Raw genomic sequence first — 13,761 nt, forward strand, 5'->3', positions numbered from 1 at the left:
TGTAATACCCCTCGCCACCCCACCTTCTGAGAAGTTAATGAAAACAATGGCATCAAAATAGAACATAAGGTATATGTTTGAAAAGGCAATGACCATTGGACCAGTCAAATCATAAACAAGACAAAAAGTGAGCAGACCTCGACTCCAATAAGAATAATAATTTTATATTGGATATATATTGATGCCTTAACGTTTGAAACAGTTTCCCTTAAGAAGCACAGTGATATAACACAGTAATGGCATGATTCAAAGATGCACTGGTGCATCACTGGCAAGCTTTGGTACACTTGAGATGAAAGAAGCAATATTTTCTCAGTAAATCCACATATCAAAATAAAACTTTGCAACTGCACCTCTTCTAATAGTATGGAAAATGTTCCCCTCTTGGAAAAGAATCCATGCAGTGGTCACACTGATGTTGAAGTAAAACAATTTTAAGTCAAAAATAGAAAAAATAGCTGTATTAGGCCTGGGGTATTAAAATCCACAGTGAAAAACATTATCATGAATGTCAAAGAGAAATTGTAGCTAAGCATCATATCTACACCAATGCTGGAAATAGACTCCAGGGGTTCTGTCGCCCTTTAAAACAAATCATTCTTGACATTGTGGTACCTTCTAGTGGAACTAAGATGGTACAACCATCATTTTGTTTAGTTCAGTAGGAAAACTAGGTACCTGTGTTGGACTACGAGCAGTTGAGTATGGGGGCGGGAAGACGGAACAGGATCTGTGAGATACGATATAGCTTCCAGGATATGTGCAGATTCATACATGGCAAAACATAGTCTTTTGCATGTCGCTGATTGGCTACATATGTCACAAAGGTGAACACTCCTCTGCTTTTGTAAATACAAGAGATAAGTTCCGTTTCAAACATACTACACTCCCCACAAGACTGCATGACAGGAGGGATGACTTCAACTTTCCAATAGTTAACTAACCTTCTTGTCCAGCAATATTATAGGAGGTCCTGCCTTTGGTGTTTACCTTTCACAACTTTTGAGATACAATTGAGCCTGCTCTTTCTATCATGATTTCAAAGAGAGTTATTTGACACAGAAGTTGTTTGATCAAGGTTACAACATTCAAGGCCTCAGTAAAGCTTTCAAAACATGTATGGTAGACATGTGGAGGGTATTTCTAAATTTGACACATCAGTGACAAACATGATGTCCGATGCAATTCCCTATTTTGACTTCTACTATATGTTCCCATGATTATGCAGGTGAACAATTGACTTGCCTTTGCATGTGTTTGTGATGGGTGCCATCAGTGGGGTAGGATATGCTCACCTTTTCACAAACACCTGGTATCATCACTATTTGATACTGATTCATAAACACATGCTTTTGAAATACTTGGAATTGCACAATCAACTGCTTTTTGCTGACAGAGGTTTCTTATGAATGTGGAAAGGATTTTGTTGCTTTTATTTACATGATGCTACTTAAGGGATGAAAACACCATTTTTTTAATGATATGAGTGATTATTTAATAATATTTTTGAATGGATCCACTTGCCTGTGTCAATTGATATCGATGAAATAGGATGAAATGAGCGACTATTGAATTATGCAAATATTAACAACACATGATTAAGTCTGTAATTATGAGTAAATATAATATACTTGGTAGACACATGCAGATGTTACCAAATATTCACATGGATGACAAATCAGGTTTTCTTATCAAAAGAACATACCACATGTTTTTTTTTCATAGTTCCATTGATAGGTATCTTCAAGTGTGACAAAATAGGTTACTTTTCAGACTCTTATAAATTTAACTCTTCTGGGGTCCATTCATCATCATCATCATCATCATCATCATCATCATCATCATCATAGTAGATTATTTGTTAGATAATTGGATTACAAACACTAGAGTAAATTACAATTGAGGGCAAACTATAAACTTTAAAACACTTTAAAGTTATTCTTCAATTAATCTGGGGGTAGGGGCACAGCCAAGTGGATGAATCGTCAGCACATCATGCCGAAAGCCCTGGTTCCATTCCCCACATGGGAAGAATGTGTGAAGCCCCTGGTGTCCCCCAAATGTGATGTCACTGACATATTGCTAAAGACCATACTCACTCACTCAATTAATTTGAAATAAGTGAATGCAGATAATTTGATCGAAAACTGAAATGTTTCATGTTTCAAGCATATAGTTTGGACATAAATAGTTGAAATAAGAATCTAGTTATTTTAGTAAGAGATAAAAATTGACCTAGAATGCTTTCTTTGCACAACAAGAATGCATTATCTAAGTTTTTTTAAAAGAATAATGCATGCTTTGTCTTCCTTCTGTTTCTTGAGTCAGTGTATGCGTGATAAGTCTTACGTCACAATCTGGAATGTTTAATTGGATCAAGGTGTTTCGACTGGCACAAAGTAACAAACAGGTATGTCATTTTATTTTTTAATTGGGTATTTTTATGATTGACAACTTGCCATTATATCTTCCTAAATTAGTTTTCATCACTGGCTTAAATAAATGGAGCAATTAACAAAAAAAGCTCTTAATTATTGATAAATAGAATTAAACTGAGATATTACTTTTCATAGTTTTTAAAATAATGTTAGTCATTATTGTTGATGTTGGAGTCTATGCATATTTAAATATCATTAAATTGATCAGCAAAAACCAAAAAGTTACTCATAAAGTGGACTATTTTTCAGTGTCTGTCTTCATTTATTTCATTTTATGTTCCTATATACTGTGAAACAGTTTTACATTCTGTGACATTTATCATGTAAACCATTATATATGAAGTGTGACGTTGACATCTTTAAACTTAAAAAATACACAACCTCCACACAAAATCAAATTTTGTAAAATCAAAGTAGGATGAATAAAGTTAACAGCTTTAAGTTTAAGAAATATGACTATGCCACCTATCAAATTGGATTAGGTCTGAAATATTCACTGGATAGACCATGGTGTCTGGAACATGTATATCTTGTCTGAGAGACTGTCTTGCTGTCTGCACTCAGTGATATAATGCACAATCGGGTGATTTATTGTCTACACTCAGTCTAGTGTATGACAGGTTTTGTACCTGTTTTTTCAATTATGAAAAAACAGACTTCTTTTTGTATGATATTTTTTTGTGAAATACATAAATTCAGACACCATTTTGCTACCCTAGACGTTGAGTTCATATGTTGGCGTAAGTACAATCTTGTCTAGAAATCTACTGCATTGAGGTCACTCTTTCAGACATAACATGCTTGTATGGTTGTGTGCTTACTTGCCTCAGCGTTTCGTTATAACGTGGGAATCCATTTTACTTGTCAGTTCTCTCACGAACTGTAAATAACTCCTTGAAATATTTATTTTTTATTTGCTTATGTTTATATTTGATAAGTTTAAAGCAAAGCAGTTATAAAGCTGGGAGTGAGTTTTGCCGTTACAATGAGGGGACCATGTTAAAGGCAGGCGACACTGGCCTATAGTGCATATAGGCCTGCATATCAACCCAGACAACCACAACTCTCTGGGTCAATACACCAACTGCCGATGGAGTAACAGGGCCAAGCTCATTCTGCAAATAGGGGGGATAGCTCCTATGATGTAATTGGTGCGTAAAAAAACCTCAAGTGCCTCTTGCTGATGTAAAAACCAGTTAGAAATTGCAGTTTTTATGTTCTCAATGGAAGATTTGTGTCTTTAAAAAGCTGATTTTGTGTGTAGTAATTGGGACACCGTTTCGGACTCTGTGGATGATTTTTGATCGGGAAATATAGGTGTATAAAGGAGGTTTTCCTCTGGTTTTTGCTATCGTCTCTTGGCTTATGTACACAGTGCCATAGGCGAAGTGGCGGAATGTTTCTATGACTCACTGTTTTTTCGGTGCGATGCAGACACGACTTGTGTTTTTACATTTGTCTGCATAGTGTTGACGTTGTGTTGCACCTCCATGCCATTCTGCGTCCATGACGACCTGCCAACTCCATCAATGATACATCTTCATATACAGTTTCCAGGTCAAGCTTTATTTCAAGGTATATCATGTCTATATATCTATGCATTAAGCTGTATCATTCAACTCTTATCAGACCATGCATTAAAGGCATGTCTCTTTAAGTGTCTTGTACTTTCATTGCTGTATAGATTTCATGTTTGCCTTTTTTGTAATTACGGATCATTCCATTTTGATTAAAATAGAATTTGTAACGTATCAAATATAGGATGGGTAGTTTTGTGTGTATGAACTGTGACAGGCCTCATATCAATATACATGTCTGGGGAAAATGGAACAATAGTGTCACATTTTTAATATCAAATAATTTTATCAATTTCATAGTTTTGGATATTTGTTTAGGATGTTAAAAACATTATATTGAGTTGCACGAGTTTGTTTAAACAAGTCTGTACTAAGTACCACAGTATAACAAAGCCTGGTTATTTTCCAAGTATAGTTTTACTTAAAAAGATTCATTTTAATTCTTTTCGATTATGATAATGTTTTATATGTAGATGTACATATTTGGAAGCATTTTATTAATTTTACTGTAAACAATTATTCTTTTTGTGCACAGAATCTTCAACAAAAATAAAAACAAATTAAGAATCAAAACGAATATAACATGTTTTAAGTTTTGTTTGTTTGTTTGTTCTATGTATGCAAGAGTACTCAATAAACAAATATAATAATTAGAAAGAAACACTGCTTAGAACTATTTGTCTGTTTTGTAGACATGTTTGTGTATTTTATTTTAAAACAAATAACCAAAACTCATTTTACTTGGAAATGTTAGGAAACATGTTAATGAAAATAACCTTTAGTGACACATTTGTTAATGATAAAACAAAGGGCAGATAAAACCAGAAAATTTCTTTTTTCTTCAAAATTACATGTTAAATATGTCACAAATGTACTTCCTGGCTATAAAAACACTAGCTTTAACTTAAACGTGTGTATGCATACTTGGTGGTTGTAGGGATTAAAACAAAGCATGCATACAATTTAATATGTTACTAGAGCACCTAGTAAAGATATAACCTTCAAAGGTACAATAACCTGAACTGTAAATGTAATTTATAATGTTCTTCATGTTCAGGAGTAGAGATTGTCCAAACCCCCAATTTGCGGTGCAGAGTTGTTGTCCCTGAACTGCCAGGATCTGCTCAATGTGGGTAGAATCCCTGGTACACCCCATTAATGCTACTTGACATGTCAACACCATGCTTGTGTCAGCATCCCTAGACTTTCCTTCAAAGTGCCAGCTGACATTTTAAGAATCTTACAATGTTCATGTTACTGCTACCATTGTCTTCATGCAATGATCCTAATGCACAAGTTGTATTGTGACCATTGTCTTCATGCCATGATCCTAATACACTGGTTGTACTTGGACCATTGTCTTCATGCCATGATCCTAATGCACTGGTTGTATTGTGACCATTGTCTTCATGCCATGATCCTAAAGCACTGGTTGTACTTGGACCATTGTCTCCATGCCATGATCCTAATACACTGGTTGTACTGTGACCATTGTCTTCATGCCATGATTCTAATACACTGGTTGTACTATGACCATTGTCTCCATGCCATGATCCTAATACACTGGTTGTACTATGACCATTGTCTTCAGGCCATGATCCTAATGCACTGGTTGTACTATGACCATTGTCTTCATGCCATGATCCTAATGCACTGGTTGTACTTTGACCATTGTCTTCATGCCATGATCCTAATGCACTGGTTGTACTTTGACCATTGTGTTCATGCCATGATTCTAATGCACTGGTTGTACTATGACCATTGTCTTCATGCCATGATTCTAATGCACTGGTTGTACTATGACCATTGTCTTCAGGCCATGATCCTAATGCACTGGTTGTACTTTGACCATTGTGTTCATGCCATGATCCTAATGCACTGGTTGTACTTGGACCATTGTCTTCATGCCATGATCCTAATGCACTGGTTGTACTGTGACCATTGTCTTCATGCCATGATCCTAATGCACTGGTTGTACTTGGACCATTGTCTTCAGGCCATGATCCTAATGCACTGGTTGTACTATGACCATTGTCTTCATGCCATGATCCTAATGCACTGGTTGTACTGTGACCATTGTCTTCATGCCATGATCCTAATGCACTGGTTGTACTGTGACCATTGTCTTCAGGCCGTGATCCTAATGCACTGGTTGTACTATGACCATTGTCTCCATGCCATGATCCTAATGCACTGGTTGTACTATGACCATTGTCTTCATGCCATGATCCTAATGCACTGGTTGTACTGTGACCATTGTGTTCATGCCATGATTCTAATGCACTGGTTGTACTGTGACCATTGTCTTCAGGCCATGATCCTAATGCACTGGTTGTACTATGACCATTGTCTTCATGCCATGATCCTTATACACTGGTTGTACTGTGACCATTGTCTTCATGCCATGATCCTAATGCACAAGTTGTACTGTGACCATTGTCTTCATGCCATGATCCTAATACACTGGTTGTACTGTGACCATTGTCTTCATGCCATGATCCTAATGCACTGGTTGTACTTTGACCATTGTCTTCATGCCATGATCCTAATGCACTGGTTGTACTTTGACCATTGTCTCCATGCCATGATCCTAAAGCACTGGTTGTACTATGACCATTGTCTTCATGCCATGATCCTAATGCACTGGTTGTACTATGACCATTGTCTTCATGCCATGATCATGATCACTGTTGTTTTATCACTGAATACTATGGATCTGATTTAAATGAAGGAGTAAGTGTGCCACTTTCAGCAATATTCCAGCCATACCATAGGGCACCAGCCATATCTTGGGACACCAAGAATGGGCTTTGCACATTGTACCCATTTCTTGGACATGATGAGGCCATGCATTAGTCACTAGGTTTCTCTCCTGATGATAACAATGTTAGAACATGTCATGATTTGAATTCAGATAAAAGAAGCACATTTGGTCATTTGTATAAAAACATGAATCCTACATTAACTAGATAGACACAAGATACAAATATGAATGTCTGCTAAAGTAGGGATGACATGAGAGGATGACCTATGGCTACCACACATTATCACAAAGGAATGGATTACCACCATGGATACCATCATGAAGCATGACTTAGGGGGGCTCTATAATCCACCAGTTCACCATCAATACTTCAAACGCTAATGATCTATTGGTTTTAACACCAATAGCTCAGCCAGGTTGTGGATGCAGTTTCAGAAAATATCAATAACTCCCAATATTAATGCATGACATGTGCCAAAACGGACAATCTCTCATCGTATAAAAGTCTTTATCTGTGCTTTGAAATGTAAACAGCAATTCAATTATGTATGTCAGATATGTTCACTGAATTCCTATCTATTTATGAATATGAATAGAAATATCTCCATAAACTGGCTGTTTTGTATTGACTTTAAAAAGACTGCATAGTTGCTTGTTGATTAAAATTGTTATGTCCTGTGTGTCAGGATGCAGGTAGGTAATAATTATTTTACTTATACTTTTTTCAAGGTCAATTTGAAGGATGTAACACAGGGTAAAGCATACAGGTAATGACTAAGAAATTTGTGAAAAGTAATGAAAAAAGAAGGATGTTTGATGTTTATAAAATAGGAATGATGTTCAATGATAATTAACTAAAAACAATGTTTAATGCTAATGAACTTGGGATGGTTTTTTTAAGTACATGAACCAGGCATGTTGTTTTAAGTTATTGAACTAAGAATGTTGTGTAAAGGTAATGAACTGTGAATGTTGTGTAAAGGTAATGAACTGGGAATGTTATGTAAAGGCAATGAACTGGGAATGTTGTGTAAAGGCAATGAACTGGGAATGTTGTGTAAAGGTAATGAACTGGGAATGTTGTGTAAAGGCAATGAACTGGGAATGTTATGTAAAGGTAATGAACTGGGAATGTTATGTAAAGGTAATGAACTGGGAATGTTATGTAAAGGTATGGAACTGGGAATGTTATGTAAAGGTAATGAACTGGGAATGTTATGTAAAGGTAATGACCTTGGAATGTTATGTAAAGGTAATGACCTTGGAATGTTATGTAAAGGTAATGAACTGGGAATGTTATGTAAAGGCAATGAACTGGGAATGTTATGTAAAGGTAATGAACTGGGAATGTTATGTAAAGGTAATGAACTGGGAATGTTATGTAAAGGCAATGAATTAGGAATGTTGTGTAAAGGTAATGAACTGGGAATGTTATGTAAAGGTAATGAACTGGGAATGTTATGTAAAGGTAATGAACTGGGAATGTTATGTAAAGGTAATGAACTATGACTGTTGTGTAATGTGCATGAACAAAGCGTTCACATATTGTTCAATAGTTTGGAAGATTTAGCTGTGTGAGACAAAAAAGTCATCAATAATGATTGGTTGATAACCTCAACAAGGAAGTGAATAGGGTTGGTTAACTTCAAATCATATCAACAGGTTTCTAATTCAGAGTAATTATGATCATAATTTATCAAAGGAAAATAATATTTTTTGTCATTATATTTTTACAGAATATTATTTGTCTGGGAAGTGTTCGCAGGACATGTTTTGACAAAATATCTTTTTGTCCCATAAACTCTTCGCAGAATGTATACTTTTTCCCAGAACCTGATAGCAGAATATTGGTGTGTCCTATAAACTCTTGACAGAATATTTGTTTGTCCTATAAACCTTTGGCAGAATATGTCGGTTTGACCCAGTAAAGCTTTTGCAGCATACTCTTATGTGTTTGTCCTTGGATCTTATGCTAGAATATCTGTTTGTCCTAGAAAGGAACTCATGGTAGAATATGTGTGTGTCCTAGAAACCTTTGGCAGAATATTTGTTTGCCCTGGAAACCTTTGACAGAATATTTGTTTGTTCTGGAAACCTTTGACAGAATATTTATTTGCCCTGGAAACTTTTGGCAGAATATTTGTTTGCCCTGGAAACCTTTGGCAGAACATTTGTTTGCCCTGGAAACCTTTGGCAGAATATTTGTTTGCCCTGGAAACCTTTGGCAGAATATTTGTTTGCCCTGGAAACCTTTGGCAGAATATTTGTTTGCCCAAGGAGGAAATCCATGGCGGAATATTTGCATATTCCAGGATCTTTTGACAGAATATCTTCATATTTTGTGCACCATTGTCTCCATGGTATCCTGCATTTTGATATCCTGATAATACCTAAAACAAGAAATATAATTGCCTGGCATAAGTTTAAAACATATCCAATACAACTGAAAGGAGCCTGATAGTTGGGTGTGAATGTCTTTGAGAACTTCTTGAAAACCAAGTCTTGTGGGACTCCCATTACCAACAACTTGGATTGTAAAGTTTCAGGAAGGCTGTGGTTGAGGTCCTTGTACCATATATCATTCAAACTTCATAATTTAATAGAAGGAAATGGCCCCATGTATTTAGGTTGATTTACCTTTCTATTACGGATACTTGAGCACACAAACTGCCAGACTTCAGCTTCTGAGGGTCATTGACTGACCTTATTCTAGCAATCAGATGATTAACTTCACTCAAGGAGAATTCACAGCTGAACATGTCGAACGACCCAAAAAAATAATAGATGTCGTCATTACCTCAAAAAATAAGATTTGAAAGCATTGCTTAGCCTTTGCTTACATCATTTGATACAGACAGTTTGAACCAATGATACATTTCCAGCGGTAGAGGTCATGAGGCTCTGACAAGGTTACCCATGTGTTTTGTTCTCAGTTGCCAAAGAACTTTGTATTGTAGTGGAGAGATTGTTGGAGATGGGTTTCACTTTTATGTGTAGCTGGTTAAAGATAGTTGTTTTGTTTTACTCCCGAATTTAAGAACTTTTCCAGTGGTTGGGAACAGGAAAGAAATGTTCTATTATAAGCACATTCACGAGGATAGGATAACCTGAACATCGTCTTGATTTCAAACTTCTACTTCATGGCGGTGAAAATAATAAAGCTGTTAATAATTGGTTGACCTCATATGCTCTGTACTCTGTTTCAACACAGGGAACACACTCTTTGGAAAATTCAACATAAAAGCAGCCCTTTTTGAACCACAATTGTATGCAAGCAAAGTTGTTAAAAACCCTCTGAGCATTTTTGGTTCAAAGTGAGTTATAACTCTAGCAATGAACCTAATATCAACAGTATTCCATAAGATTCAGATTTACTAAAAGTCATGGTCATACCAGTAAGTTTTGGTGATGACATAATTTGTGATCCACCACGAGAAAAGGGACCTTATGGGTGCTATCATACGATTGTGCTGTGATGTCATAAAGACATTTGACGTCAGCTTACTTCAGTGAAGATCGCCATGTGTGCGGACTGTACGAACATATCTTATTGTTCTCTTGTTAGTTTGTTATGTAATAAAAACATTATTACAAAATCTTTCAGCATGTACATGTCTACTTTCAACTCATCAGGCATTATATCTAAAAATTGCAATTATTGTGTAAACAGTGTTAAGTCGGAAAAATGTTTGATGTCTTGTATGTCTGTAACACATATGAATACAAGCTTGTAAATCATATTTTTGTGTTCCAAAGATACTGTAGTTATAAATTCTAATGAAAGGTCAAAATGGGTCTTTTCACCAATAAGGTCCCTTATCGCATGGTAGGTTACATTTATAGCATAAATTTGTTGAATATATCAATGGTAAAAATACCTGAATTAGATTAAAACTGAAAAAGAATATATTTAAAGTGAATATGTGTATCATTTTTTAAGAATATCTGTAGGATTTTATCAAACTTTTAATATATTTTAAAAAATCAACTTGGTAAGTTTAATGTCTTTTTTTCTTGAATCTGTAATCACTTGTGTGAGTGATCTAAAATTTCAAACATCGGCAATATTTCAGCCATATTGTGATGAGAAGTAAGTAGTAAGTAAGCAGATTATTACAGGTTCAATTTAAGACTAGTTGAGAACATTTGAAAGAATTTATTATCAATCAATGAAACAATATATGAAAAGGCTATAGATCCCCAGCTACTGAAGGCTGATCACCATACCAGGGACATGGGGGACTCAAGATACTTTTGCTACTTGCATGGTTCCCCAAGCAGGATTTACACCATCCCTTCAACTGCTGGTGATTTGTATGCAATTTTAGCCATCAATGTAAAATGACGAATATACTACTTCTAAAATTCTGGCATGCATAAAAACACTTTGAATGACATGGAACTTACATACCCTCTAAGAGATTCAAGTAAAAAAATTATGTCAAATGGACATAATACATATCTAACATCAATGTCTAACAATTTGCCGGTAGTTAAGATCTGCGTACATTATACTCAGTTATTTTAGGTCTGTTTGATCTTCTAAGACCACAATCAATGAAAATATATCAAGTATATTCCAGCAGGCTTTGTCTTGGAACTCCTTAGCGTCTTCACTGTAATTGCTCCCACGCACTGCGTGGACACGTTGATGTGAGGAATCCAATCATTATAGAGTAGGGACCCTTTCTGGAGCAATATCATTTGGGCAAAATTAGGATTTGAGTGATTGGAAAATTGGAGTTTGTAGGTGGATACATGCAGATTGCTGAACTGACATGTGAATAGATGAATGGGTTTGTGTATGATTAGATGTATGGATTTGCATATCAATATATGTGTGTTTGTGTGTGAAAATATGAATTAGTTTGTGAGGGAATAGATGAAATAGTTTGGTGTGAATAGCTGTAGGAGTTTGTGTGTGAACAGATGTGTGAGTCTATGTGTGTGTGAATAGCTGTTGGAGTTTGTGTGTGAACAGATGTGTGAGTCTGTGTGTGAATAACTGTAGGAGTTTGTGTGTGAACAGATGTGTGAGTCTGTGTGTGAATAACTGTAGGACTTTGTGTGTGAACAGATGTGTGAGTCTGTGTGTGTGAATAGCTGTAGAACTTTGTGTGTGAACAGATGCGTGAGTCTGTGTGTGAATAACTGTAGGACTTTGTGTGTGAACAGATGTGTGAGTCTGTGTGTGAATAACTGTAGGAGTTTGTGTGTGAACAGATGTGTGAGTCTGTGTGTGAAAAGGTGGTGGATGTGGAGGTCTAAAGGGGTCACTGTGGCATTTGCCCAGTGTTGTGTTCAGCTGAATAAACAACCCACTGGTGTACTTAAATGGGAATTAACTACTAGTAAAAGAGACTCTATTATGTAGCCTTGTGGAAAGCTTAAAAATCTCCAGAAAATTTATTATTGTACTGATTTCTTTTTAGAACAATGTGGTGAGTGTGTTGCAGCAAAACTAGGGCATCTGCTTAATTTCAATGCATTTGTTAATGGGTGAAGGGGAAGGATGAAGGAGTACAGGGGGATGTCTGAGGGAGTAAGGGGGAGGACTAAGGGAGGTGAAGGGGGAGGACTAAGGGAGGTGAAGGGGGAGGAATGAAGGAGTACAGGGGGAAGGACTGAGGGAGTAAGGGGGAGGACTTAGGGAGGTGAAGGGGAGGACTTAGGGAGCTGAAGGGGGGGACTGAAGGAGTACTGGAGGAGGACTGAAGGAGTAAAGGGGAGGAAGTACAGGAGGAGGACAGAGGGAGTAAGGGGGGAAGGACTGAGGGAGTAAGGGGGAGGACTAAGGGAGGTGAAGGGGGAGGACTGAGGGAGTAAGGGGGAGGACTAAGGGAGTCAGGGGGAGGACTAAGGGAGGTGAAGGGGGAGGACTGAGGGAGGTGAAGGAGGAGGACTGAAGAAGTAAAGGGGAGAAGTACAGGGGGAGGACAGAGGGAGGTGAAGGGGAGGACTGAGGGAGGTGAAGGGGGAGGACTGAGGGAGTAAAGGGAGGACTGAGGGAGTAAAGGGGAGAAGTACAGGGGGAGGACTGAGGGAGGTGAAGGGGGAGGACTAAGGGAGGTGAAGGGGGAGGACTAAGGGAGGTGAAGGGGGAGGACTAAGGGAGGTGAAGGGGGAGGAATGAAGGAGGTGAAGGGGGAGGACAGAGGGAGTAAGGGGGAGGACTAAGGGAGTAAGGGGGAAGGACTGAAGGAGTAAAGGGGATGGACTGAAGGAGTAAGGGGAAGACTGAGAGAGGTGAAGGGGGAGGACTGAGGGAGGTGAAGGGGGAGGACAGAGGGAGTAAGGGGAAGACAGAGAGGTGAAGGGGGGGGGGACTGAGAGAGGTGAAGGGGGAGGACAGAGGGAGTAAAGGGGATGGACTGAGGGAGTAAGGGGAAGACAGAGAGATGAAGGGGGAGGACTGAGGGAGGTGAAGGGGGGAGGACTGAGGGAGGTGAAGGGGGAGGACAGAGGGAGTAAGGGGAAGACAGAGAGGTGAAGGGGGGGGGGGGACTGAGAGAGGTGAAGGGGGAGGACAGAGGGAGTAAAGGGGATGGACTGAGGGAGTAAGGGGAAGACAGAGAGGTGAAGGGGGAGGACTGAGGGAGATGAAGGGGGAGGACAGAGGGAGATGAAGGGGGAGGACAGAGGGAGATGAAGGGGGGGGACTGAGAGAGTAAAGGGGAGGACTGAGGGAGGTGAAGGGGGAGGACAGAGGGAGTAAAGGGGAGGACTGAGGGAGGTGAAGGGGGAGGACAGAGGGAGTAAAGGGGAGGACTGAGGGAGGTGAAGGGGGAGGACAGAGGGAGTAAAGGGGATGGACTGAGGGAGTAAAGGGGAAGACAGAGAGGTGAAGGGGGAGGACTGAGGGAGATGAAGGGGGAGGACAGAGGGAGATGAAGGGGGAGGACTGAGAGAGTAAAGGGGAGGACTGAGGGAGGTGAAGGGGGAGGACAGAGGGAGTAAAGGGGAGGACTGAGGGAGATGAAGG

The 13,761-nt window shown here is 38.4% G+C and overlaps 1 protein-coding gene across 5 annotated transcripts in view; it reads left to right on the forward strand.

Moving 5' to 3' along the window:
- Positions 1–13,761, forward strand: part of LOC139470700 (zinc finger protein rotund-like) — a 396,945-nt gene that overhangs the window by 234,039 nt on the left and 149,145 nt on the right. For 2 of the 5 annotated variants that reach the window (XM_071252963.1, XM_071252964.1), the window contains exon 1: positions 3,578–4,013. The exons of the other annotated variants lie outside the window; for them this stretch is intronic. The gene's annotated coding sequence lies outside the window, so the exon portion shown is untranslated. Of the gene's footprint in view, positions 1–3,577; positions 4,014–13,761 lie in introns of those variants that run through there. 5 annotated transcript variants of the gene reach the window in all.

The sequence above is a fragment of the Haliotis cracherodii genome, unplaced genomic scaffold (assembly GCF_022045235.1).
Source record: "Haliotis cracherodii isolate W230 unplaced genomic scaffold, xgHalCrac1.p SCAF_21, whole genome shotgun sequence".
Taxonomy (NCBI): Eukaryota; Metazoa; Mollusca; class Gastropoda; order Lepetellida; family Haliotidae; genus Haliotis; species Haliotis cracherodii.